Raw genomic sequence first — 27837 nt, 5'->3', positions numbered from 1 at the left:
TTTTTTTTTTAACTTCAGCTGAAGCATATTAAATTTTGCCCAAGTCTTTTAAATTTACTGTGAGTCTCTCTGCTTCAAGAATGTTTCTGATAAACAAACAAACAAACAAAAAACAAGACAAAAAACATAAACCAAACTAAACCATTCAAACAAACAAAAATATATTGTAGAATTCTGAGTTTTGCTCTGCTATCCACTTCCATTTTTGGAAGAGTTCATCCCATTCATATTCACAGTTATGCTTTCCTTTCAATCCTATTTTTCATCTTGTTTGCCTTTTCTCTTCTCCTTTCATCACCCCCCCCCCCGTGTTTTACTTCTCTTTTTTGTCCCTCCCCCAATCTGCCCTCCCTTATGTAAGTGACACCTTTATTTGATCACTTTTATTCCTGTCTTCCTGTCAGATAGGACAGATTTCTATATTCAACTGATTTTTTCATGATTCATTTTCTTGATTTTGATGTTCAAACCGTTTTTCTACTTACCTCACTTGGCATTGGTTCATATCTTTCTATGTTTTTTTTTTAATAAACTATGTTTCATTTCTTACATTACAATAATAAATCACATCAATAAACCACAACTTATTCAGCCATTCCATAATTCATTGGTATTCTCTTAGTTTCTGTTTTTTGTTACCACAAAAGGAGATTTCACACACATACACACACATGCATAACTTCTTTTTAAATCTTTCTTTGGTTATTAACCTAGCAGTGGAAAGATGAGTCAAAGAGTGTATACTGTTTAACAATTTTTGTATATAATTATTGGACAGTTAAATGACACAGTGAATAGAGTGCCAGGCCTGATTATTTGAAAGACTAAAAGGCTCATCTTCCTGAGTTCACATCTAGTATCAGACATTTACTAGCTGTGTGATCCTGGGCAAATTACTCCACTCTGTTTCTCTCAGTTTTCTCATCTGTAAAATGAGCTGGAGAAGACATTTAGTATTTTTGCCTAGAAAACCCCAAATGGGGTCATACAGAATTAGATATGACTCAACTATCTGAGCAACAGCAACACAAATTGCTTTCCAAAATAATTAAACACATTCACAGGTCAGCTAACTATGTATCAATCTGTATGTTTTCTCAGAGTCCATTAATAGATATGATTTTTCATTTTAATCATCTTTCCTGCCTTGATGGATTTAAGGTAGAATCTCAGTTTCTTTAATTTGCATTTCTCTAATTAGTAGCAATTTGAGGCATTTACCCCCAAAAGAACTACAGCATTTATAATATCACAAGATTGTCTGGAAGCACCTGAAATGTTAAGTGACTTACTTAGGGTTGCACAGAAACCTGATGTTATGTGGGAAAGGTAGATTATGAGCCAGGTCTTCTTGATCCTGAGGCAAATCAAGCTCTCTTTCCATATACTTTGATGTTTCTGTATGTTATTTCTTCAAGGTTTTTGGAAAAATAGGCAGCGTGATAAAGTATATAGGAGTTTAACCTTGGAGTCAGGAAGTCAGGAATTCAACCACTGACTCTAACACATTTCAATTGTGTTACCACAGACATATATATCCCTTCACTTCCCAATTTTCCCAAGGAACAAGGATTTAAGTAACAAATGAGTTCATTTTCATCAATGATCAGAAGTGAGGAAATGAGGGATAGTGAGGAAATGAAATTTCCAATAAAATTATGGGTTCATTACTCTCTATTTTCCCCTCCCATAAACAAACAAATAAAGATATAAAACTTAATATGATTTATTCACTATTATTTGACTTGCAATAGTAACAATTAACACTCACGACTATCTCTAACAGAAGTAGTTATGAAACAGAATTTTTTCTTCAAATTATTCTTTGAAATATACAGGAGAACTTTAATTACAATTACTCTTGCAATCTGAATCACAATCTATTTCCAGCATCTAAAAAATCCACTTTCCATTATTGTCCTAATTTATTGATATGATTTACCTATAAAATAGTAGCTATGGTTACTGCTATTTTATTTATTTTCTTTCAATATTTCTTTCCTTTATAAATCCATTGAATTCAATCGTTACTGCAAAGATATTCCTGGTGACCAATGTGGTACACTGAAACATTAATTGGAGATAAGAAGAAAAAGCATTCTAAGATAGTTTCCCTTGGATAAAGATATCTTTCTACTTGATGCCATAACCAATAGCATTGCCCATTTGCTCCTAAAAATAATCTTTTTTTTCAGATCCTATATGTTTTAGATTGCTTAGTTTTTACAAAAGAAACAATACCCTTGGACCTGCAAATCCAAATGATTTGGATGCTATGCTAACCCATAGCACATTCTGATCTTGATTGTATAATGAAGACTTCATTTTTATGTGTGAGGAAGAAAATCTCATGGCTCATGCAAACAACATTATTCCTAAACCAGCTATACATCATCATACATGCAAAACCCAAGCCTTGGGTGGGAGAGACTGGCAAGTTAGATGAACCACTTCAATTTTCCATCAATCAAATTATGGTTTATTGTTCAGCTGAACTACCTCAGGCAACACAAATCTAAAAACTGTCATTTTGGAAACATTACATTTTTTTCTTGTCACATTATAACCCAAGCCATGGTCATAAAAAAAGAATGTCATACCATTACTGACTGTAATACGCCCTAATTTAAGAACAGCTAATTCATCTGTAGTTTGTGCTAGGTGCCTACATTTAGAGCTGGTCACAATATTGGGTTACACTAATCTCATCACATAGCATTACTACATTTATTATTTCTAAAATAATGGTGATTTTAGAAAAATTCAATTAAGCAGGAGATGGCTACTTAAAATGGTAGCTTAATGCTTACATTAAGAGAGAAGGGCTACAATTTTAGCATCATGAAATATTTCATATTTTTGTGGCCCAATAAATGGTTGAAAATTTAATTAAAGATTGGGTCTATGACAACAAAATAAACTCTTCTTCCATTTTTTGCAGCAAAGAGAGTGATTCATTTGTCTTTGTAAGCCTCAAAAACTTAAAAAAAAAACCTAATCTTAGAAACATTAAAAATCTGACCGCATTCTGCCATTCAGAAGTGTATCAGTGCCCTTTATGACATTTACCCTATGAAGCTCCTCTTAAGTTGAGAAATAATCACAGAATGCCAGAGAATCTTAAAAAGCTTTTATTTGCAGTTCATCTCAGTTGCTTAAAACAGCCTGGTGCCATTTCTGGAACTAGATATATTTAGTAGGTATGCACAAGACTTCAATGATTGCATTTCTTAGGCTGTTTTCTTTGTGATGCTGGGAGGAAAGAAATGTGACAAAATAAATTTTATTTGCAAAATATGATTTCTTTGAAAGAGAAGGTAATATTGGAGTAAAGAAAGAGTCTTGTTAGAAGCATGGCATTTTCCAGTCGATATAGAGCTATATTTATGCTACAAATGTGTTCATGATTACCTGATGAAGGCATAAACCTGCTTAAGATATAACACTCATAAATAATACATGCTAAAGCCCAAAGATAATCAGACACGTTATAAGAATATACCTTCCCTGCACAAATGTATGTCAATGCTACAATTCATGAAACCCCACTTAATTGACTACCTGATAAAGGAATAAACCTGCTAAAGGAATAGATTTACTGTGCACTGAGGCAATGCCTTTAAGAGGTCTCCACTGAATAAAAAGCTAGTTCCATTGGCTGAGTGGAGATATGTTCTTGAATGCGTGGGGGACTTATTAACTGAACTTTTATGTGCCTTTTATGCACCATTTATTTTTTAAAAATCAGGAATTTTCATGATCGCAATTACTTAGGCACCAAAGTCATGTGAAATTCCTGTGGTTGGTATCATAGAATCCACCCTGAAAAATGACCCTAACCTCCTTTAAACACCTCCGGAGTATAGGAGGTAAAGGAGGAAGTGGAGGCAATACCAGAAGAGGTGTATATGGCTCCTGTGAAGGCTGTGGGTTGGCTTTGAAAATAAAGCTTGAATGGTCTTTACTTTAACTCTTTTTCTCCCTTGTTGTGGGGGAAGTATAAAATATGCTTGTATATATGCACATGTGTATATGTGCATATGTATATATATATATATACACACACACACACACACACACACACACACACATATATATATATATATATATATATATATATATATATATATATATAAAAATGCTTGAAATTCTGCTACATATCTGAATAGGCATATCTATCCCTCTAAGAAAATAAAGAGAGCTCATATAAAATATATTCTCCCTGAAAAGTACCAAATTGAATGTCATCTGCATGTGTGATTTTGTTGGATTTTTCAAAGGTGATCTTGATTTTAAAAAAAGATAAAGATATTGTAGTAGCTATTTTTATTTTCTGGCAATGTATATGGATTTTACAAGTGCCATTCTCAAACACAAGTTTTTGGAGTCATTTCAGATGAATATGCTTTTGAACTACTAATATTACTTGATTTAAAAATCATGACACATTTTCTAAACAGAACTTTTACATTTATTTTGTAATAATTTCCTGCTCCCTTCCCCCACTACATAGTTGTTTTTTTTAACTTCCTAAAGAAATAATTTCTCTGAAGCTAAACTTACTTCCCTAACATATGAATTTCTTCTCACAAATGAAACTAAAGATCTGACACTCTTGTGTACAGTACTCACTACTATGTTGTCCATTCACTGGATGGATAAGGGTGAGGGAGATAAAAGGAAAAGGACAAATTCAATTTCCAGTCAGAGTTGTATTTTTAATTAGATCATTTAGGTGTCAATATATTTAATTTGGTATGTATGTAAATATCTTTTCCCCCATGATTTACCAGGAGTCTTTCAAAAAAATTTTTTTCTTGTTTTTCTCTGCTTTGAAGTTAATTTCTAGCAACAGAAGCTTCAATCTAGTCATCATTTGAAGCCTAATTTTATTAAATTTCATGAAATTGTGTAAGTAAATGTAAAATCTTTATTCCAATGATATAAAAGAGAAAAAACAGACAATAGAAAACAAATTCTGAATCTTTTAATATTCTTTCCTTAATTTATATGCCATTTCTTCACCAAAATTTCCACAGCTTCTTCTTTGATACTTGTAAATAGTTATTTAATAAGATGTCTATAGATGTCAGTTCTTATTTTAAGAATATATTTCAGGCTAATGCCAAAATCTTGTTTTTCAAAATTATCAGCAATAGTTCAAAATTTTCATATTTAAGGTATTATTTTAGGACTTTAAATAAATCTATCAAAACATGGTAATTTTCTTTAGTATGTATTTAGGTGGAATTGATTGTAGCAGTCAATCAATATCTTTCCCTCACTCAATGAAATATCTTGTGCCAAGGTATTTTTATCAGATGAGGGTATATCTACTAAATCAATGAATCAGCCAAAGGGTAATGAATAAAGTATAAACAAATTGGTTAATCATTTTAATAAAGATTAGAATTTCTCCCTGAGCTTCTAGTTGTCACAGTGAATAGACGACTGGACTTTGAGAATTAGAAAAACTCATTTTCGTGAATTCAAATGTGGTCTCAGAAACTTATTTATTGTGTGACCCTATGTAAGTCACAACTTTATTTGCTTTAGTCTTTATCTATAAAATAGGCTAGAGAAAGAAATGGCGAGGCACTTCTTGCCAAGAAAATCTCAAATAGGATCAGGAAGAGTTGAACATGATTGAAATGCTTCAGCAGCAACATGATGTCTCCAACCACTGGATAAGATCATGAACTGATATGATTACATGAAGAAAGTATCTTGGATTTGCTGAAGAGACTCAGCAATGTCGTATAGGTTTTGGATAAAAGAGTAAGCCAAGTCATTATAGTACCCAACATTCTAGCATATAGCCAGCCCAAAACTGAGAATAGTCTAGATGAGACCACAAGATTGAATCATTGTGAGGATGAAGAAAAGAGAAAAACATCTGTCTCCTTCTTTATCTCTTGACCAGAGTAAGAATTTGTGAATCTCAAAGGTTGGAGGATTTAGACTTCTCATCACCATTCTAGAAGAATCCTAAGAAGAGCAATATCTGTCCTTAGTGTCTACATCAAAAGCTGAGGATGAAGCAGACATACTGAGAAAAGACAACTTCAGCACTCTACCAAAAACAAAACAAAACAAAACAGAATTAGATTATAATACAACCATGCCATTTACGAGCTCACATTTCAATAGATGGAGAAAAAAAATTTATAGAAAGTTTTAGTTGTAAATCAGATAGAAATATTCAGTGATCTACAGGTACAGAGTCAATGCAGATATGAATTGAAATTCTTTAATGTTTCTATTTCCAACATCATATTTGTTTCTGATTTTGAATAATGCTAAGAACTTTAGGGTAGAGAATTTTCTTTTTTGAGTCTTTAGTATTTATGGTTCTTAAAAGAATGGGGTCATAAGCTTCCTAGGATTATGGCTACATGGATTGGGGTCATTCAATCAGTCAGTCAATTAACAAACTTTTATTAAGCATATGTTTTGTGTCAAACATTATGCTAAGCACTAAGAATACAAAAAGAAAAAAAAAGTCTCTGATCACAGGGATTGTGGCTCTTGTGTTTATTTCCCCACAAGTGGTAGTGGTCAGCGATTGGTGTTGGTGGTGGTAAAGAAAATGAGTCCTGTCTTGATAGATATTGTTGGTGCTAGGCTGGAATCTGGAATGCTTGCATGAGGTATGGGGGTCAAACATGCAGCTTGAGCTGCAACACTACTGAGTGTAACATACCACATTAAAATGTAATTGAGAAATACTTGACAAAATAAATAAAAATACAATAAAATGTAGATAATATTAGATTTTAAAACAAGATTAATTTGTGGCCTCTAAGGATCCATAGGCATGAATTAGTGATCCTATCTGATTGCAACTTTACCCCTGACCATTTGTATGAGAGAACTGTTATTCTCAAAGGTGTTGTGTTATCTCCTTTGGAGATTGGGGTGGGGGGAGGTGGTACCTGTGGTTTGGCACTTGCCATCTCGTGTCTCTCCCTTCAGGGTTCTTTATTGCTTTATCACATACATGTGGTAAAGGCCTTCTACAAACAACAGGTTATGAGTTATCCCTTTGATATATACGTTCTCTAAAATAGACTCCACTTTCCCTTTTCCTCTATATGTATTTTTGGAAGAGTATTTTCTTGATTTGTGGTAAAGTTTTATACCAACTGTCATTATACCATTTTGTAAATACCTCTTTCTAAAACCTAATTCTGGCTAAATAATTTGTATCAGTGAGGGAATTACCCTTGTAAGGGCTAATGGGATATAGAAAAAGAAATAACCATTCCAAACCCTTTAGGGGTTTATTCCTAGATCCTTAGCGAAGGTGGACTCGGTAGGGATCTGACCTTTTAATGCCACCAAGGAATCATAAAAGTTAATTTAGCCACAATGACTAAAATTCTTAGCACTAAATTAGAGAATAGTTTGTTTGCTCTGATTCCATTTTTAAGTAATTAAACCACAAGGCTCATTATTTTAGCAGCCAAGATTCATCAAATGGTTATTTGGCTATTTAACCAGTAGCATAATAAGTAGCAATTCATCTAGTTCCTCTTTGTAATTTTACTTTTTTATATCCACCTTCTATATCATTGGACTAAATGAGTGAGGAATATATTTTCCAGTAAAAATATTTCATATTTATTGATACATAAGATTCCTATGGAAACATAGTCAAAGCATATTTTAAAAAATGTTTCAACATATTGGAGGTCTAAATGAAGATGTGATCACTATAATACATATGACATGAGGTCAATGAAGACAGTGAATACAAGAAAAAAACTTGGCAAGAAAAATTGCTACATAAATTATATGTCTAACATAATGGGATTTGACGTCTGATCTAGCCTATTTCTAGAAGGGAAAGGTGAATAAGAAACCAGTTAAATTGAATAGGCTTTTTTATTGAAACTAGGAAATTCGTATGAATTTCAGTAACATTTTTCTAAAACTAAATTCCTGACAACTAGATAGCAAAAAACTAATATATTAATTGAAAAGCATGCATCAAATGAAAATGATAATAGGTCAATAACTAATATATTGCTATTTCTTGCTATAATTCATTACTTTCAATTCAGTTATGACTTTGGGTATATACAATGATAATTTTTAACTTGTCACTCTAGAGAGTGGTCTTAAAGAATGAATCCTGATGGTGATTTCTAGACATTCAAATATTTATTCCAGCTCAGTTTCCTCTTAAATCATCAACTGCTCAATACTGATTACTGATACCATAGGTGAAGGCCAAGTCAGGAATGAAATAATATCTTTCCTCTATTCATCCTTTCAGACTTCCTAAGATGGCTTGACTTTAACAAGTGAAGTCTGATTTTAACTCAGATGGGATCAGAAAATAAGGGATAGGATAGGGAGGAATTTCTGCTGTACCTTTATTATTGCAAATCTATAAAATCAAGGCTTTTGGTAAGATGACTTATTAGATTTCTATGTATTCCCTTGTCCAATCAATCTCAGTGAGGTAATATAGAGTTTTCTCTGAATTATTCTCTGAATTAAATAGAGATAGCAGAGTGAAAATATCTTGGTCATTGACTGATCTACTGAGTCCTTCCCCTCCTCCCATCTCTATGATATCATAGATTCTTTAGTTCTAAGATGTATCCAATTTTCTTGTAACATTCTTCTTATTTATTACCTATTAGGGAATTCAATACACAGTTAACATTTTTTGAATGTTTTTGGCTGCCTGAACTTGTATCTGTGAGAAATCTTTGAGGCAAAGCCTAGAAAAATTGTCTTTCGATAAGGCAGCTGCTCCTTTCTTACATCTTTTTATTTCTTTCTCACTTCCTATCCCTTTCCCTTGCTCATCATTAATTTCTTTTGAAGATTTACTTAATGGCAATAGGATATGGAATCCAATTTAGAAAATGCACCCCATCCAATAGCTGTCTCAACATTCAGGCATGAAATTAAACATTAAGTATTTTTCTTTGGTTATTGGAGGAACCATAATATGGAGAATTCTTCTACTTTGTATACTTATGCCAAAGACTTTTCCCTCCTTTCATGTTAAAAAGCATCATTGGAGAAAACTGTAGGTCACTAGTGAAACTTACTTTTTAATCCAATTTTTTTTAGTGAGTCATGATTGTCCTATAAAAAGTAAGGAACAAAATGTCAGCATAAAATTATGTCTAAAGAAGGATTTAAGAACATGAAAAAGGAAATCGTCTTAAAATAAAGCAGCACAACAACCAATAAATAATATGAAACAATATAATTAATATAATAATCAATCTATAAACATTTACTGAGCACTTCCACACCTTATGATAAGCACTTGGGATACAAAGGGAGGCAGAAGAGTTTCTGTCCTCAAAGAGCTCACCATCTAATCTATAATACAATAGAATAGAACATTATAGTAAAAGTTTTTGCAATATAATATACTATGATATAATAAAATAAAAGATGTTCCATGATATAACACATGTCTAATATAGTTATATAATATGTGTTACAGCAAAAAATTAATAAACATCTCTTCATTCAGAGCATTGTGCCAAGTGCTCGCTCACATATATACAAAGAATAGTTTAGATATGATTCCTGCCTTTGAGGAAGGTAGAGACTAATAGGCTCAGAAGACATTAGCAGAAATAGCTTGAGAGCTGCAAAACAAAATTCTTTTTTTTTTTTAATTAAAGCTTTTTATTTTTCAAAACAAATGCATGGACAGTTCTTCAACATTAGCCCTTGCAAAACCATATGTTCCAATTTCCCTCCTTTATCCCTACATCCTTCCCAGATGGCAAGTAGTCAAATATATATTAAACGTGGTAGAAATATATATTAAATCCAATAGATGTATACATATTTATACAATTATCGTGCCACACAAGAAAAAAAGGAAGCAAAATAAAATGCAAGCAAACAACAACAAAAAGAGTGAAAATGCCACATTGTGAACCACATTCAGTTCCCATCGTCCTCTCTCTGGGTGTAGATGGCTCTCTTCATCACTGAACAATTAGAACTGATTTGAATCATCTCATTGTTGAAGAAAGCCATATCCATTAGAACTGATCATCGTATAATCTTGTTACTGTGTATAATGATCTGGTTCTTCTCATTTTACTTAGCATCAATTCATGTAAGTCTCTCCAAGACTCTCTGAAATCATCCTTACAGATCAATAATATTCCATAATTTATTCAGCCATTCTCCAACTGATGGGCATCCACTCAGTTTCCAGTTTCTTGCCACTACAAAAAGGGCTGCCACAAACATTTTTGCACATGTGGATACCTTTTCCGTCCTTTAAGATCTATTTGGGATATAAGCCCAATAGAAACACTGCTGGATCAAAGGGTATGCATAGTTTGATAACTTTTTGAGTATAATTCCAAATTGCTCTCCAGAAAAGTTGGATCCATTCACAGTTCCAGTATTAGTGTCCCAGTTTTCCCACATCGTCTCCAAAATTGTATTTCTCTAATCAATAGTGATTTAGAACACCTTTTCATATACCTAGAAATAGTTTCAATTTCTTCATCTGAAAATTGCCTGTTCATTGTAGAGAGTGAGAACTCTGGAGAAGTATACTTGAAACAAGGTGTTAACTCAGTGGAATTGACGAGATAATGGTTCTCTAGTTCACATATATTTAGTGTGATATAATGATATAATACACTTTAGTTTGACATAATGATATAATCACTCTAGTTTGATATAATGATATAATCACTTTAGATTTGCTTATACTCAGTATACTGTAATGATGTAATTGTAATAAGGTATTTAAACTGGGAACAAAGTCAGACTCAGAGGAGACTGGTTGACACTGACAGAGAGATTGCTGGAGGAGACTGGCTCAGACTGAGACTGGGTCAGACTATGACAGAAACAGAATGTTAAGGAGACAATAAAAACTTTGGGACTAACTTGTCCATCCTCCTGGTGACTATCCTGCTGAGACCAAGGCCCTTCTGGAGGACCTCCAGAAAGCTAACTGAATATTACAATTTATATCCTTTGACTATTGATCAATTGGAAAATGGTTTGAATTCTTATAAATTTGAATCAATTCTCTCTATATTTTAGAAATTAGACCTATGTCAGAACCTTTGAATGCAAAAATTTTTCCCAATTTATTGCTTCCCTTCTAATCCTGACTGCATTAGTTTTATTTGTACAAAAACTTTTTAACTTAATATAATCAAAATGATCTGTTTTGTGATCAATAATGATTTCCAGTTCTTCTTTGGTCACAAATTCCTTCCTCCTCCACAAATCTGAGAGGTAAACTATCCTATGTTCTTCAAATTTGACAAAACAAAATTATTTTATAAAAGCAGTTATTATCAGTCCAGAAGTAATTAGAATAAACTTCCTGAAGGAGCTAACTTTTAGAAGATCTTTAAATGAATGTTATATTTCAAAAGGCAAAGATGAGAAGGATTAATTCTTTAGGCAAGGAAGCAGCCTGAACAAAGACTGTTGACATGTGTTGTTTGTATGTGCATTTGTATGGAGAGTTCTCCATTTTGTTAAGAGCAGTCATTCTCAAAGTGTAGTCCCAGAACCTCTGGAAAAGGTTGGTTCATCTAAACTACAAAAATATTTTAATTTCAAATATGTATAAGTATTAATAAGTATAAGCTATAAACTAAAACTATTTGGAGAAGTCCTGAACAATTCTTAAATGTATAAAGAGATCCTGAGGCTAAAAAGATTGAGAACCACTGATTTAGAATATGGTGTACATGGGTAATATTAGATAAGCTTATAAAAATAAAATATCAGCCATTTGTGAAGAGTCTTAAATGTCAGGCTGAGAAGCAAGAACTTTATTGAAAGATAGTGGAGAACCAAATATGATTTTTGAGCAGAGAAATAATAACTGGATCTAAATAATAAAGATTTTTTCTAGAAATTATAGGAAGAATACTACAATGGATGGAGGAGGGAATGGAAGTGAGAATACAAATGAGAAGGATTCTGTAATGGTCCTTATGCAATAATGTGAATCTGCAACAGAGTGGTGGCAAGGAAAAGAGAGAGAATGGGACAAGTAATATAGGGGAATAGACCTGACCTTGTTTAAATAGTATTGGGACACTAATCATTAAGTTAATAAATGTATAAAGAAGATACTAACTATAACTAATGACTAATGTTGGGATGAATGCATAAGATAAGAATGAGGACTCAAGTCAATGCCATTAGGGAAAGCACTCTATTGCTTTTAGTGTTATCTGTAGGACTCTGAGGAAGTATAGCCCAACTTTTGAAAATCTAACATAAATGGGAGTTGTCATAAACCCCCTAGATTCTATAATTGGCTACGGATATGAGATAAAATAAAGAGTCAAAGATAAAATCAGGATTACAAAATATATATATATATATATATATATATATCAGGATGATGATTACACAGATATGAAGACTGAAATTAGAAGAAGGCTAAAGAGGAAAGAAAATGATATAATTTTTGGATATCTTGTGTTTGAGAGGTACATTCAGATGGAAAAAGTCCTGTTGGGCAATTGTATATCTGGCGCTTAGAAGGTAGGTCAAGATTAGTAAAAGATTTGGGAGTGAAGAGTATTGAGAGGACAGCTGAATCCAATTGAATGATACTGCCATAGGAGAAAGTGCAGATGAAAGAGAGAGGAGTGTCAGAAGACAGAATGAGCAGCAAGTTAATGAGAAAAATGATTATCTAGTTTGAAGGAAAACTAGGAGCAAGTAGTATCTCTGAAGCAGAAAGAGGAGAAATTATCCAGTAGGAGGAATGATCAAAATTTTTCAGAGCTGCTAAGAGGTTGAGGATATAAGTAATGAAAACAAAACACTAAAAATAATTAGGTCATTTATGATCAAACAGCAACTTTACAGAATATTGCAAAACTATGACTAAGTTTAGCCTCTTATAAGACATAGGAGCAGTCATGTTCTAAGTATTTTATTAAACATGTTGATGATTAACAAATAAAAATTTTTAAAAAAGCATTTCAGTGTGAAAATGACAAAAAAAAAAAGTTCAAGGAATGAATTCTCCAAAAGCAGGAAAAATTTATATTGAAGATTTTAATTATAAATTAGGTGGAAATTTTCAGTGGTTCTTGTTGTTCTGTGACAAAGTAGATAATTATGATTATTCTTTATCATTATTCCCGTTGATTAATTTGTGACTGAATCATTTGATAATCCAAGCAATTTGATGGTAAGAATTTTCTTTTCTGGGTCTTCAATGGCTTTGGCTACTGAGCAGTATATACAGAGGTAGTTGACAAGTCATAATCCTCTTCATATAATATGACTTTTTAATATTTCAATTATTTTTGCTGAAAATTTTCCTTTCTTTTAAAAAATTCTGTATTATGAAATATGACTTTTTGGGACTATGAAGGATAAGAGACTCATTTGAAAATGTGGCTGATAAGAATAAACAATTAATTCTGAAAATTAAAAAAAAGAAAAAAATTAGTTTAAGTGGAGTGGGACCAATGATAAGCTTATTTTAAGTTTTCAGAGACCTGAGTAAGTTTGCAATTAGATGAAAAAGAGCCAGAGGTGGAACAAGGAAAAGGCAAAGCTCCTTCAGAAATAAGTGATATCTACTGAAGGAGATGAAAAAAAAATGGGAAGAAAGAAATGGTAGAGAACTTAAACATCTGTAATTTATAAATGGGTATAGTTGTATTATCTATATGATATAAGTTATATCTGTTTGTTTTTATCTCTGCTCTCTTACACAGTGCCCAAGATGTTAAGTAATTGTTTCAGGATCATCCAGTTAGTATGTGTCCCAGGTGGAATGTAAACCCAGGTCCTCCTGACTTAGAGGCCCAATTTTATCTACCTGTGCCATGTTGCCTCTTGTAGAGTATGAACTCTTCTTTTATGGCTTCTCCCTACAAATTAATTTGCATTTATTTTATATATGTTTTATCTCAATATGCATTGTTCCCCCAGTAGAATATTGTTAACATTATATATGCTTACTAATCTATGAAAGATTAAAAGATACTCTTCAAGAGTCATGAAAAAGCAATTTCCCATTCTTAATATACTTGTAATAAATATGAGGCATTCATGTCTCCTCATATTTATTCTCCTTAATCTCTCTGCTCTCCTTTTGATGTCTCTCTGTCTACCTTTCTTCATCTTTGAATTTTTAGCACCTTGGACAATGCATAACATATAAGAGATAACATAACAAATGCTTGTTGAATTAAATTGAATTGAAATATTACCCTCTAAAAGAGGGTAACTTTCTCTGAGTCATGAATCTTTAACACTCTGGTGAAACCTATAGACTTCTCAGAATGTTTTTAAATACATAAAATGAACTGTGTGAGATTATAGAAAAAATCAATTACTTTGTAATGCAGTTGTCAAAATATTATTGGAAAAAGTTCAGAGACCCCAGAAGAAAAGCCCTGCTTTAAAAGAACCTCAGGCAGCCTACAAGTATATGCTAGACGATCCTATGTCATAGATACTCTGGTCTCTACCTTCCTTATTCAGTTTTCAAGCCAAGGATGAAGCTGAGGAAAAGAAGATACTTTTCAAGGACCTGAGATTTAATTCAGGGGAAGGGTCTGACTGAATTGTCACTGACTAATTTGTAGACTTAAACATTGAGATATTTATGGGAAGCTATGGATTACTCCTGGTATAGAAATCAGAATCAATCAATCAGAAGAACAAGCAATATTCTGGAAACGAAGATACTGATAGAGATTATATTTTTTGTTTTGTTTTAAGTCTGACTATTATAATTTGAAAGGCAGAGAGAGGGAGATTTATGCTTCTTTATTTAACTTGTCTTCTTTACTATGAGTTTCACAGTTCCCTATGCAACAACAGAAGAGGAACAAAGCATCGTATAACCAAGGACATGTGCAGAAAGGTCATTTTAAGCTACAATATTGCTTCTGTTGCAGGATTTACAAGCCCCAGAGTGAGTACTGAGATAGGCCTAGTAGTGATCCACACTTGCAAGGAGAATAGGAGCAAAGCTAATTTAGAAAGGAAATCTCTCTAAATACAATATCCTTTCTTAAATGTGTGGCCATTGTAAAAAATTAGGCAAAAATGCATGTAAGGAAGTAGAAGAAAAGGAATTAAAGTAAAAGGACAAATCTCCCTGTGTTTTATCTTGTTTTTAACTCAAGCAAGGTCCTGGCCACCACTGATAAAGAGGGAAATCTGACCAATTCCATGGAAGATATACCAAGTAGTTCAAACATTTCTCCCCTTCTGGGGGATATTTTAATAACTATTATATGTGAGGGATAGAGGACAAAATATTCTAATTGCTCTTATGCTGAGATGACATTATGCTAATTGCTTTGCATCCTAGAATGTATAAAGTCATCAGAATAATGTGAAAGTGATAATTTTGTTCAGAAACATTGGAAAAAACAAATGAATAATACATATGTTTTGGGCTTTGACAAGGAACTAGATAGATAGCCTTGTTGAGCTACATAAATTGCACCCCTTCCTCTAATGTCCAATTGTCAATATTACACATATGTATAAGCCTTCAAGGATTTCTGACTTAATAGACAATCTTTAAGAGTTGGGAAAAAGTAATTCTCTATTGTCTTCTTGTATTCCCTTTGCTCTTTCTTTCTCTTGCTGTCTCTCTATTTCTTCTGTCTCAGTCTCTCTCTCTTTTGTTAGAGATATAGATAAGTGAATGAATTAAATGATATTTATCACATCCCTACTCTGTTCTGGACACCATTATATATAATAAGGATACAAATACAAGCTTGAAACAGCTTCTCCCCTCCAGCTTACATCCAAATAGAATGAGACAAAACATACAAGGGAGTGGTGAAGAAAAATGGTTTTGTTCTAGGAAGTCTCAGGGATTACAAGTTAAGACAGTAAATTCTCATACCCTTTCTGGCAGCAATTGTTTTCTAGTAATATTGATTTGAATGTTATTCCCAGGAAAAGAAGAAGAAAATGCTGTGTGAGGGAATGACATAAGGGTGTTGCAGTAGAGTATATGGCAAGATGACCAACTCTGCCTTGGTTTTTTGGTACACAATTAGATTAGAAGTTAAGCACTGTCTATGGCTAGTTAGACATAGTGGACTTGAACTTATTCACCAATCAGATGGCTTAGCCACAGGAAAAAGTTCCAAGGTTTAGTGGATTCCTTTTTCAATGCATGGTCTCTGTTCATAGGTTAGTTGGTACAAATGAAAGAAAAAGAGTAGAGGTAGAAACCAATAGTTCCTGGCTTCCTGGTGACTAGATGGCATATAGGTATATATTCTATCAATAATCATCTGTTAATATCCACATCTTATGTCTCATCATGTCATGAAGGAACAACTTTACAAAGTTCACAGAGATTATGTCAGTAGAGAACAAGTTCAAGAATATTCCATTAACTTAAAAAAGTCTTTGATTATGGTTCTATTGACAGCACATCTATTGATAGAATGAAGAAAAGTCTAAGTGAGTTTGATTATGTTCATCACCACATTAACCATTTGGACATCTCAACTTTCAATAACTGTCCACTAAGTGATAAGGGAATATGATGAATACCAAAACAGACAACACTCACATGAAGTGACAAAATCTTGAAAGATTTAGAGTGGCACTTAACTGAAATTTTTATCAATAATAACCAAGCTTCTTGATGCTTTGACTATAATTATTAATATCCCAATGATATCCTATGGCTTAAAATCAAAGAACATTATAATCATAACAAATAAAAAGTATAAGTACCCCGAAAGCCAATGGAAAAAAAGCATATAGAATGTTACTTCAGTGCATGAAGAGACAAAAAATATATATTCAAAGAAAAAATGTAAGAACAGGTAGAATATTCATGTAGCAAGAATAAGAACAGATTCCTAATATTGAGACAGCTAGATGGCACACTAGATGGGTGGGGTAACTGGACTTGGAGCACAAAAGGCTTGAGTTCAAATATATCTTTGCACCTTTATTAGCTGGGCAAGTCTCTTAACTTCTCTGTGCTCCAGTTTCCTTATCTATAAAATGGGGATAATAATAATAATACTTACTTTCTAGGCTGGCTGTGAGGATCAGATAAAGTAACATGTAAAACATTTTGCAAACTTTAAAGGACAATAATTATTAGTAGATGGACAGCTCAAAATTGAAAACAAAGTTTCTAGTACATTATGGTGATATTCTATGAAAGATTTAGAGGAAGAAAGAAAAGAAACAAAGAAAGATCATATGGAGAAGAAAGAATAGTATAAATCAGTGCAGTGAGTTTTCATGCCTCTATGATTACAAATCCAGGTAGGATATATGTATTTATTGGGAAGATTTAAAGAAATCATACTGGGGTCTTGTTCCCAAGTTCATAGTATAATTTCATACTGAGCTCTGAAAATATGATATTTGAATGGTTATCCTCATTTTGCCCTTTTGATGTTGAATCCTGCATGTGAATTTGGGGGATCAATAATTTTCCATCTGAAGAGAATTTCTGATAATATATAATAGTCTTTTGAAAACAAGTATAGTCTATTGCATAATATGATTGAATTGATTTGGTTTGATACCTTATATCATCTTCAAGTGGAAAGTTGTGCTTAACCACAAATCTAGACAAAATAAAAATGTAGTGAACTTTAACATAAAATAATATTGTAGAACAATCATCCAAAAGATCAATAAGTAATTTTTAATCAGAGAGGCACCAAATTTGATACTGGGGCCAGAGAGAGCAGAAATAGAACATTATAGCACTCCCAATGGGTTTACATCCTATGGCTGGAAAAGACATAAGCAATATAATTAACTATAAAATATAGCTATAAATATAAAGAAGATACAATTAATTGATTGGGGGCAGTGGGGAAGGATCATATAGGTATCATATAGAAGGTGTTGTGAATTGATCTTTGACAGGAGTCAAGAATTCTATAGAAAAAGGTGAGAAGATGGTGTATTTGAGGAATTGAGGATAGCCTATAAAAAAACATGGAGGTGTTTTTTTTGGAGTTCATGATCTCCAGAAACTCCATTCTACAAGATGAAATAAATTCTAAAACTCTCACTTCCTCAGTCTGGCCCTGTTCCTTGATTCCCCTCCCAGTTTCTGACTGGAAAAGATAATGGACATTTTAGACCTCCTCTCTGATTCTCCACCATTTAAGAAAAGTTACTTTGTTGAACTTCATGGACTTTAGAAACTCCTTATTCTTAAGATGAAATCAACTATATGACTTTCACTGTCTTAGAGCTTTTCGTTCTGAAACTGAAGGATTTCATTATTATGCAGGGACAGTAACCTTTCCCACACTTTATTCAGCTTTTTTAAATGTAGTATCTTCCCCATTAGATTGTGAACTTCTTGAGAGTGGGGACTCTCATGTCTTTCTTCATATCCTCAGTACTTCACACAATTCCTGGAATGTTCACTAGTAGTTTTTGTTTTTGTTTTTGTTTTTTTTTTTTAATTTTGACTTGACTCTGAATAATAAAGTAAAAGAGATAATGTGGAATATTAGATGGAGAATTGCTTAGAGAATCTAAAAAACTGGATTTCAAGAACTACAATTAATATATACTGGCTATATGTTCTTAATCCCTTCTTAAACTGTGAGTATGATCCCAATAGTATTGTGTAACTGAATGTAGGAGTTAAGAAAAAATTGCCATCAGTAAAAAGTATCAAATATTGCACCAAGATTTAATTATTAATGTAAAAATAGACAAGCACAGCCATTTCATTAGTTTGCAAATTTGTTTTCCATCTTTAATAAAATTTAAAAATTATATGTATATCAAAGAATTATTTTTAAAATAAAGTTCTTTATGATTTGTTACCAGTAGATATTTTGTTTTTATACTTATTTTATATAGCTATATTCCTGGCATTGTGTAAAAATTTCTCAGGTGAAAAGGGGTCTCAAGTGGAAAAAAAAGTTAAGAAGTCCTAGGTATACATGACCTTGAGTAACTCACTTAATTTCTTAATGCCCTGGAAAAAAGATTGTAGATTGCAGAAAGATTGCCAATCTTCATTTGCACTTGGAATTGTCTCACACAAATTTCAAAAAGAGAAATAATAAATTAATGCTTATCTTTTCTGATGATTTTTTTCCCCTGGCTTATACTTGGAGTTTGCAGAATATGTTTTCCATTTAAGGGCTTTTCTTTGTTAAGTTTGCATTGTTTCTATAAATTCCATAGACTCTACATATTAGATAAAAATTTCTGAGCTTTTTAAAGGCTTGAAATGTGTATATATATATATATATATATATATATGTATATATATATATATGTATGTATTGCATCAAAAATTGTAACTAGAAAATTGTATTTGTAATTTTACATGGAGAAAATTTTGTTGAACTGAGATTTGCATGAGTTAAGAAGATAAAGTGACATCATCTTAGGAAGGACACCATTAACTAATCTGGAGAGGACTGGAGGGAGCTCAGGTTAAAGGAAAGAAACATTGGATATTTATTCTAAGCACTATCAGAGGAATATGAAATGAGACATAGGATCAATGGCTATTATTGACAGCAAGGAAGTATATTCACCCTACCTGGAAGTTCACCTGAATGCTGCCATCCTGGAACAATATTCATTCACTCGGTGCTAGTTTTGACTCTGTGTCAATCAATCAATCTATATCACTCAAGAAACACTTAATATGTGCCAGGTGCCATTGCTTGTCACTGGGTATGAAAAGGCCAAAATGAAATAATCCTTATTTTTTAAGGAACTTATGTTATCAATACTCTCTGTACTAAAGTGATGTCCATTATAACTTATTTTGGATGACATTTGGATGAATTATAGGAACATATATTAAGTTTGCTAGTTGGAAAAAGGAATTATGAAGTAAATTGAATACTCATTTTGTAACATTTATTTTGTTCTACTGTATCTAATGGACACCATTATTTTCTCCCCTTAAATTAATACTTTTGTCTTTCTTTGTAATATACACATATATATTATAAATAGCTGCATATATGAAATGAGGGCCCAAATTCTTAAAGATAAATATATATTTAGGCAAAATGTATTTCTCAAACTTAAATTCAAAATTAATGGGAAATTTTCTGTACATAATACAGAATACTTAGACATATTTCAACCTTTATTTTAGATAAATTTTATTTTATCTATTTACTTATATCCTATTTTAGACATAGGAACTAAAATTTAATGTATATAATAAAATTAATGATCGAACTGAATATAACTTTGTGAAAGGTCCAAAGGACTATTGAATTTTTTCTTTTATTTTTTTTTTTATCAGATAAGGGTAAGCTATTGCTACCCCAGAAATTCTACCTTTCTTCTTGAATCTTCCACTCATGGAATCTCTACCTCTGTTGAATAGAAAGAAAGCTGGATCATGGAGAAAGAGGACTCCAAGAAGGAGGTTTGTAAGGCTCCACAGAGTCACTGGAAATTGAGCTAGTGGGTATATAAACTTTCCAAATGAGCAGCAACTCTGCCAGGAGACATGGCCCTGCTGTCAGATACAGACTCTAAAGGTTCCTGGGTCGATTAGAGTGCAGCCTTCTTCATTTCAAATCAGGACCTTTTGTGATAGCCTGGGACTTTTTAAGGACTAGTGGGGCCTGCATTAGGGGCAAGGCCAACTAGAAAAGACCTGAACTGCCAGGGATCAAAGGGTATTATTTGCTACGGGAATTCATTTGAACATCAGTCTAAGTGGGAATGCTTCTTACTCTTGCATAAAACCCTGGTCCAAGCCTGTGTTGTCTGTTTGATCCAGTCTTAAATCCTGCTTGTCAGAGAGATATATATTCCAACCTAAGTCTTATCTATGAATGTGACTTGTCTAGACTTGTAGCTATGACCTATCTCAATTCTGGTCTATCTGACCAAATCTCCTGCTTTAAGTATAGCCTTCAACCATGACTGACCTTAATTCAGTCCAGCTACCTGTGCATTGAATAGCAGCCCTGATACACTACTGTATCTGGGACACTCCTCAGCTATCTAAGTCACCCCAAAAATACTTTACTCAGGAAAGATGCCTTCCCAACACAGTTATGTCTAAAGATTGCTGCTGCAGAGACACTTATGTAAGAAATACTGACCAGTATCAACAAGTAAATGATAGATGGTTAAAATAACAGGAGCCAGAGGAGTCCTGTTGAATGAAGCAAGAGTTTTTGAATATACTGCATTTGGTATTGACTTCTTTACCTTATTTCAGTATGACCTTGTCCTGTGATCTTATACAATACAGGAGAAGCTGCTTTTATATAACAAGTGAAAGGCAATTTCTGCCTAATAGTCTTAACTTTTAAATTAAAATGAATATTTATAAGATTTTTCAGGTGATAATTTAGTCATGATTTGACAAAGAAGAATTTTGCATACTGATTTTTAGATGGGAAATTAAATCAAAATAGGATAAAATGATAAACCATACATGATATGATGGAAGAAGTGAAGTATCCATTTAAATTGCTTACTTGTATATCACCATAATTTGGAGTGTTGTGAGTTTTATTCCAATATCTATTACTCAAATGGATTTGGGATCTCAATGACTTGTGATGTCAATGAAATTTTCTTAAAAGAAACAAATCATGGAATATCAATACCCAGTTCCATATAACTTTTGCTTATGTCTTCCTATGTTTGTCACAAAGCATCTACCTCAAATGATGGGTGCAGATCGTACAGTTATTAGAGGTGCCAATTGGCCCGGTCACTGGCCAAAGATTAAAGCAGACACCTATATGTCTGGGGTGGGAGGATCAATAGCAGCAGAGGTTAGTGCTAGGCCTTTGAGATGGGTATTTGAAGGAGAAAGAGGAGCTTTTACTCCTTTTGTGGTTGAAAAAATCCCCATCAATCTGTGGGGAAGAGACATTTTACAGCAGATAGGATTACAAATAAGCACTTCGGCTTTTTAGGCAGGGCTGCTGTTGAAGGCCTACCTGCACTTTCACCAGTTCCTATTCAGTGGAAGACTGATTCACCAGTGTGGGTAGAACAGTGGCCCTTAAGAAGTGATAAAATTCAGGCCTTATTAGACATAGTGCAAGAACAACTTGACCAAGGACACTTGCGGCCTTCTCTAAGTCCTTGGAATTCCCCAGTATTTGTGGTGAAAAAGAAATCTGGAAAATGGAGGATGATAACTGATCTAAGAAGAGTAAATGAACAGATGGAAACTATGGGAACTCTTCAGCCTGGACTTCCATCTCCTACTCAGTTGCCAAGAGAATGGCCTCTATGGGTTATAGACATTAAGGATTGTTTCTATTCTATTCCTCTAGATAAGGAGGATATGAAAAGATTTGCTTTTTCAGTGCCTAGTGTTAATTTGGCTGAGCCTAATAAAAGATATGAATGGACAGTTTTGCCACAGGGAATGAAAAACAGCCCTACTATGTGCCAAATGTATGTTGCAGCTGCTCTTGCTCCAGTAAGAAAAGCCTTTCCAAAAGTAATATTGTTACATTATATGGATGATATTTTGGGATGTGCACCTGAGGAACAAATGTTAGAGGCATGTCTACAAAGGACCATGGAAACATTAAAGTACTACAAACTGCATATAGCTACAGAAAAAATTCAAAGACATGCTCCTTTTCAATATTTAGGATATGAAGTATATCCTAAGACACTCACAGTACAAAAGCTTTCTTTAAGAACAGAGAAGTTGAACACCTTAAATGACTTTCAAAAATTAATAGGAGATATCCAATGGATGCGTCCAGTGTTAGGCTTAACTACCAATCAACTACAACCTCTCTATGACATTTTAAGGGGAGACAGTGCTTTAAATTCACCACGCCAGCTTACAAAAGAAGCACAAAAGGCTTTGAGAGAAGTTGAACTGGCTTTATCCAATGTGGTTGAAACAGTCACTCAAAAACCCTTGGAAATATCAGTTTTTGCTACAAAAGAGGCACCCACAGCAGTCCTTCATCAAGGAGACAGAGTGATTGAGTGGGTGAACCTCCCAGCACAACCAGAACAAAGCCTTACACCTTACCCAGTGCTTGTGGCTAGGATTTTATTAAAGGCTATTAAGAGAGTAACACAATTATCTGGGATAAGTCCTGAAAAAATATACACATTCTATACTAACGCACAGATTAATGTATGCTGTGAGAACATCCCAGAATGGCAAATTTTATTGGCCACCGCTCCAAATTTTGCACATGGATCTCCATTAAAGATTACCCGGCTACTACATAATTGGCGATGGATTTTTGAAGAAAAGGTTTCTAAGGTTCCTCTTAAAGGACCAACAATCTTTACAGATGCCTCCAAAGAAAATATTTGTGCCATATACTCTCATGATTTAACCATAAAGAGAGTAATCAGGACTCCTTTTCAATCCACTCAACAGAATGAATTATTTGCTATCATGCTAGCTCTCACTTATTACCCAGGAGACGTAAATATAATTACTGATTCAGCCTATTCAGTAGGTGTAGTACAAAGAATTGCCACATCTCAAATAAAATTTGCAGCCTCCAATATTTATCAGCTCTTTAAGGAACTTCAAGAGCAAGTGAGAAAACATCCAGGCAAGATTTATATCTTGCATGTCCACTCACATAGTGGACTTCCAGGTCCCATTTTTGATGGAAATTCAAAGGCAGATAGCCTTCTAACCATGTTAGCCAGTAGTCCTTTGTTTCAGGAAGCACAAGAATCTCATTCTAAATATCATCAGGCTGCTCGAGCTTTACGTTTACAATTTGGAATCACAAGAGAGGAAGCTGGGAGCATAGTAAAAAGCTGTACAGCTTGTTTTCCTTTCCATGCTCCTACACTCCCTCCAGGGAAGAATCCTTGTGGTTTGAGACCCAATGAAATCTGGCAAATGGATGTGACACATTATAAATCTTTTGGTCGTCTATCTTTTATTCATGTCGTGGTAGACACCTTTTCAGGATTCACATTTGCAATGCCAGCAGCAAAAGAGACAGCCCGAGTGGTCACTGAATTCCTTATACAAGCTTTTGCAATTATGGGTGTGCCACAAGCAATAAAAACAGACAATGGACCTGCATATACGTCCAAACATTTTACACACTTTTGTGCACAGTATAAGATTTTACATACCACGGGCATACCCTTTAATCCTCAAGGGCAGGCAATAGTAGAGAGAAGAAACAGAGATATTAAGACACTCCTCCAAAAACAAAAGAAGGGGGGAGCCACAGGTAGCCCTAGGGAACTTCTAAATTTAGTTCTCTATACCATTAATTTTCTAATTTTTGACAAAGATGCGCTGGCTCCAGCAGACAGGTTTTATAACCCACCAGAAGGGCAGTGTCCAGTGAGAGCATCTCCACTGTCCTTAGATAATTGCCAGGTGATGTGGAGAGATCCAGAAAGTGGTGAATGGAAGGGACCAGATAGGTTAACTGCCTGGGGGAGAGGGTTTACTTGTATTTCTTCAGCAGGAGAAGGAATCAGATGGGTGCCAACAAGTCATATTCGCCTTGTCCATCAGAGAGAGACAGAAAAAGAGAAAGACCTCAAAATAAAGGAGAAGATCTAAGAAACATCTGACACTGAAAGAGCATGGATAATAAGAAGACTGTTAAAGAACTTAAAAACCAGCAGGAATCATTGGACTTCCTCACACAAGATGAGAATAATGGACAATGGACTTATGGACATTTATAAATTTTCAATTTATGATTATGATTATGTTATATACTTCTAGCATGTGTTATGTTACTATGTTACTATGTGCTTATGTAATTTATGTAATTATCTGTAATACTTCCCATATTGATGGATTTATGTTTCAAGGTCATGACTGTCCTATGTTCTAAATCAAAAGAAAGGGGGAGATGTTGGGATTACTAGGTGAGAACTGAGGTTGTCTGGATGGTGACAAGGTGAGAATTCAGGTTTTCTGGACAATTACAAGGTGAGAACTCAGGTTGACTTGATAGAGGGGGCAAGCTCATTGGCTGGGGTGGTTCTTCCCAGAAGCCCTTGCATTATCCCACGCCCATTCTCTGGGAGGATAAAAAGAGACAGCACTGGGCGCAGAGAGCAGATCGGCCTGGAGAAGGATAAGAGCTGGAGGAGATTCAAGAAGAAGACTCTCTGCATTACATCAGGCCTGACGGGGCTCTCTGCAGGAAGGGAAGTCACTTCTAAGGACAAGAGTTAACAGCAACTGCCTGGAGACAACGGTTCTCTACAGGAAGAAGAATCTGTCTTAAAGATTTGAGTAGACACAGCAGATCTCTTCCCAGAGAGCGATCCAGCAGCTTCTGGAGACAACAGCACGCGACAGGTCTTCCTCACTTTGTCTTGACAAGGACACTGAACATCCCTCCTTCTTGTCATGTGACCAATCAATGTTAAAAATGTACTTTGTTCGGCTTCCCCTGAACATCCCTCCTTCTAGTCAGTATATTAAGTTTATAAGGAGCCATAAAGTAGTAATAACAGGAAATAAGATTATAAAAGGGAATCTGGAAGTCACATATAAACCTTCTCAAAGATCAAAAGAACATAATTTTCAAACTGTATCATAATTTGACTAAAATTCATATCCTGGTAACGTGCTAAATCAGCAGAATCTAACTAACTAATCTAACTAGGTATGTTCTATGGTATGTAAATCCCATCCCTCCATAGTTCCAGATCAATAGAAGATAAAAATAAAAAAAAATAGAAAATAAAAAAGTGCTAATAACTTAGAGATGTAATTTTGAAGTTTCCAATACTTTGAGATCATTTGGATATGATTAACCAACTAACCCTGAGATGGCACAGATAGGAGTTGGTATATTTCCCCCCAAAAGCCTATGAAAATGAGAGGTCAAATTCTTGTCCTCTTAGTACTCGTTCATCTCCAATTGGGTCCATGTTGTACAGTGTTCCCAACTCCTGGTTCCAGGAGTAAAACTATGCTTTTATCCCTCCCCAGCATCTCGCTTTACTTAACTATTATATCTCCTATTCCCACATCTCTACCCACTTTTTACACCTTCTTTCACTACCTTATTAAAGTGTGATGATTGTTCTATTTCCTATTGGCAATTATGCTATTTCTTTCTGAGTGACCCCTCAAAATTGAACATACCTAGCCCCATGTCATAATTTTATTAATTAATTCTTAATTTACATCCATCCTTCCTTTCTAGTCATTTAAAAAATTTAACAAGAGAAAATTCCTATCATTTATAATAGAAAATGTGGTAGGAAATATTTCTTTTATGATTAAAAAATTTTTCCTCTAAAATGGTTTATTGAATTGGATAAAATCATTTTGAATAAAGTTTGAAACTAAAATCATTCCAGAAAATTTCTTAGCTTGAATACATATATATTACCTATATTGTATATTATCTATTGCTTATATCTATCTTAATTTGTATATTTTTTTCTGAGATTACCAATCTTTGTTTCAATAGCTTCTGACTTTAAGATGTTGACGTGTGTGTGTGTGTGTGTGTGTGTGTGTGTGTGCACATACACAAACACTTCTTTATGTGAAATGGAAAAAATAAGGTAAATTATTGGATATTACTTTTTTTCTCTCTGGTAAAATAAAAATATTATAGATTTTTGGTGTATTTCTCTATTTTTGTCTGCTATCAACTTTTGGCATAGACACTACCATTTCCTAAAACTAGAACACTTTAAGATATACTTGATGGATAAGTTATTTGTATACATTGAATATATGAATCTATCTATAGCATATTCACATTCATATCATTTTAAATTTGAAAATGTAAAGAAAAAAAGTCTTTGAATGTTTTTATCATTCTAACATTTGAGATCAAAATACAATATAACAAAGTTATTTTTTCAAATGATATTCTTTCCTGAGGACATTGTTTTTATAAATATATATCATGATAATAGCCAGCATTTAATATTTGTAAAACACTTTACATATTTGTCTTATTTGATGCTATTGTTATGCCCATTTTTATAGATGAGAAAACTGAGGAAGAGATTAGTTAAGTGATTTGCCCAGGTCACACAGCTATTAAGTATATGAAGAAAGAGTACATCTAAGGACTTTTTGAGTCAGTGTTTGTCACTACCTACTGTATAACTTAGTGAAGGGAAAGGAAATATAACATCCCAAACTTTCCTCAGAGATGAGGAAATTTAGGCACAGAGAGAAGTAGTGAATGGTTTAAGTCATTTGATAAAAGTTTTGCTTCATACATTTCTGTTTTATATGACTAGGATCAAAACTTTTTAATTGTTGTTTAGTACTTTATCTCATAGGCAATATCACCAAAAGCTTTATTAAGAACTTATGCAAATATCATATACTTTATCATTAAGGGACCAATTCAAAAAATTAATGCTGCTTTCCTCACTTCCTGAAAGTTGCATCATTTATATTTTTTGTATAACTAAGAAACTCTCCTCAGAAGAAAAAGAACACAAAATTTTTGTCAAAAATAGCTAATTTTGCTAGGGGAGGGGAGAACTTTTGAATTTGGTAAGAGATATAATATTTCAGAGGAAAGTGCTCAATAAAAAAGTAAATTAAAGGCTCAATATTATTTATCAATTTCTTCTAATTGGTTATTCAAAAATAGGAATTTGAGTTGTAAAAAATTTGTCAATGGGAACTGTAGTTATTAGGAATTAAAGTTAGACAAAGCTTAGCATTGATAATTGGGTTTCATTAAATATGAACTTTAGTCAACTTAGGAAATTAAACATTCACAGAAATAATTCACTGCTAGATTGTGCTGACCTTGGGAAACCAATCCACTGCACAAATAGCTTGAAAAACAATGGTTTTCTATATGTGAAGTAATACTCTCCAAGAATTTGGCAACCCACCCTTTTTATGGTTTTCCCATGTTGTCTGGAATGATTTTC

The sequence above is a fragment of the Sminthopsis crassicaudata genome, chromosome 1, assembly GCF_048593235.1.
Source record: "Sminthopsis crassicaudata isolate SCR6 chromosome 1, ASM4859323v1, whole genome shotgun sequence".
Lineage (NCBI taxonomy): Eukaryota > Metazoa > Chordata > Mammalia > Dasyuromorphia > Dasyuridae > Sminthopsis > Sminthopsis crassicaudata.
This window is presented reverse-complemented; position numbering follows the sequence as displayed.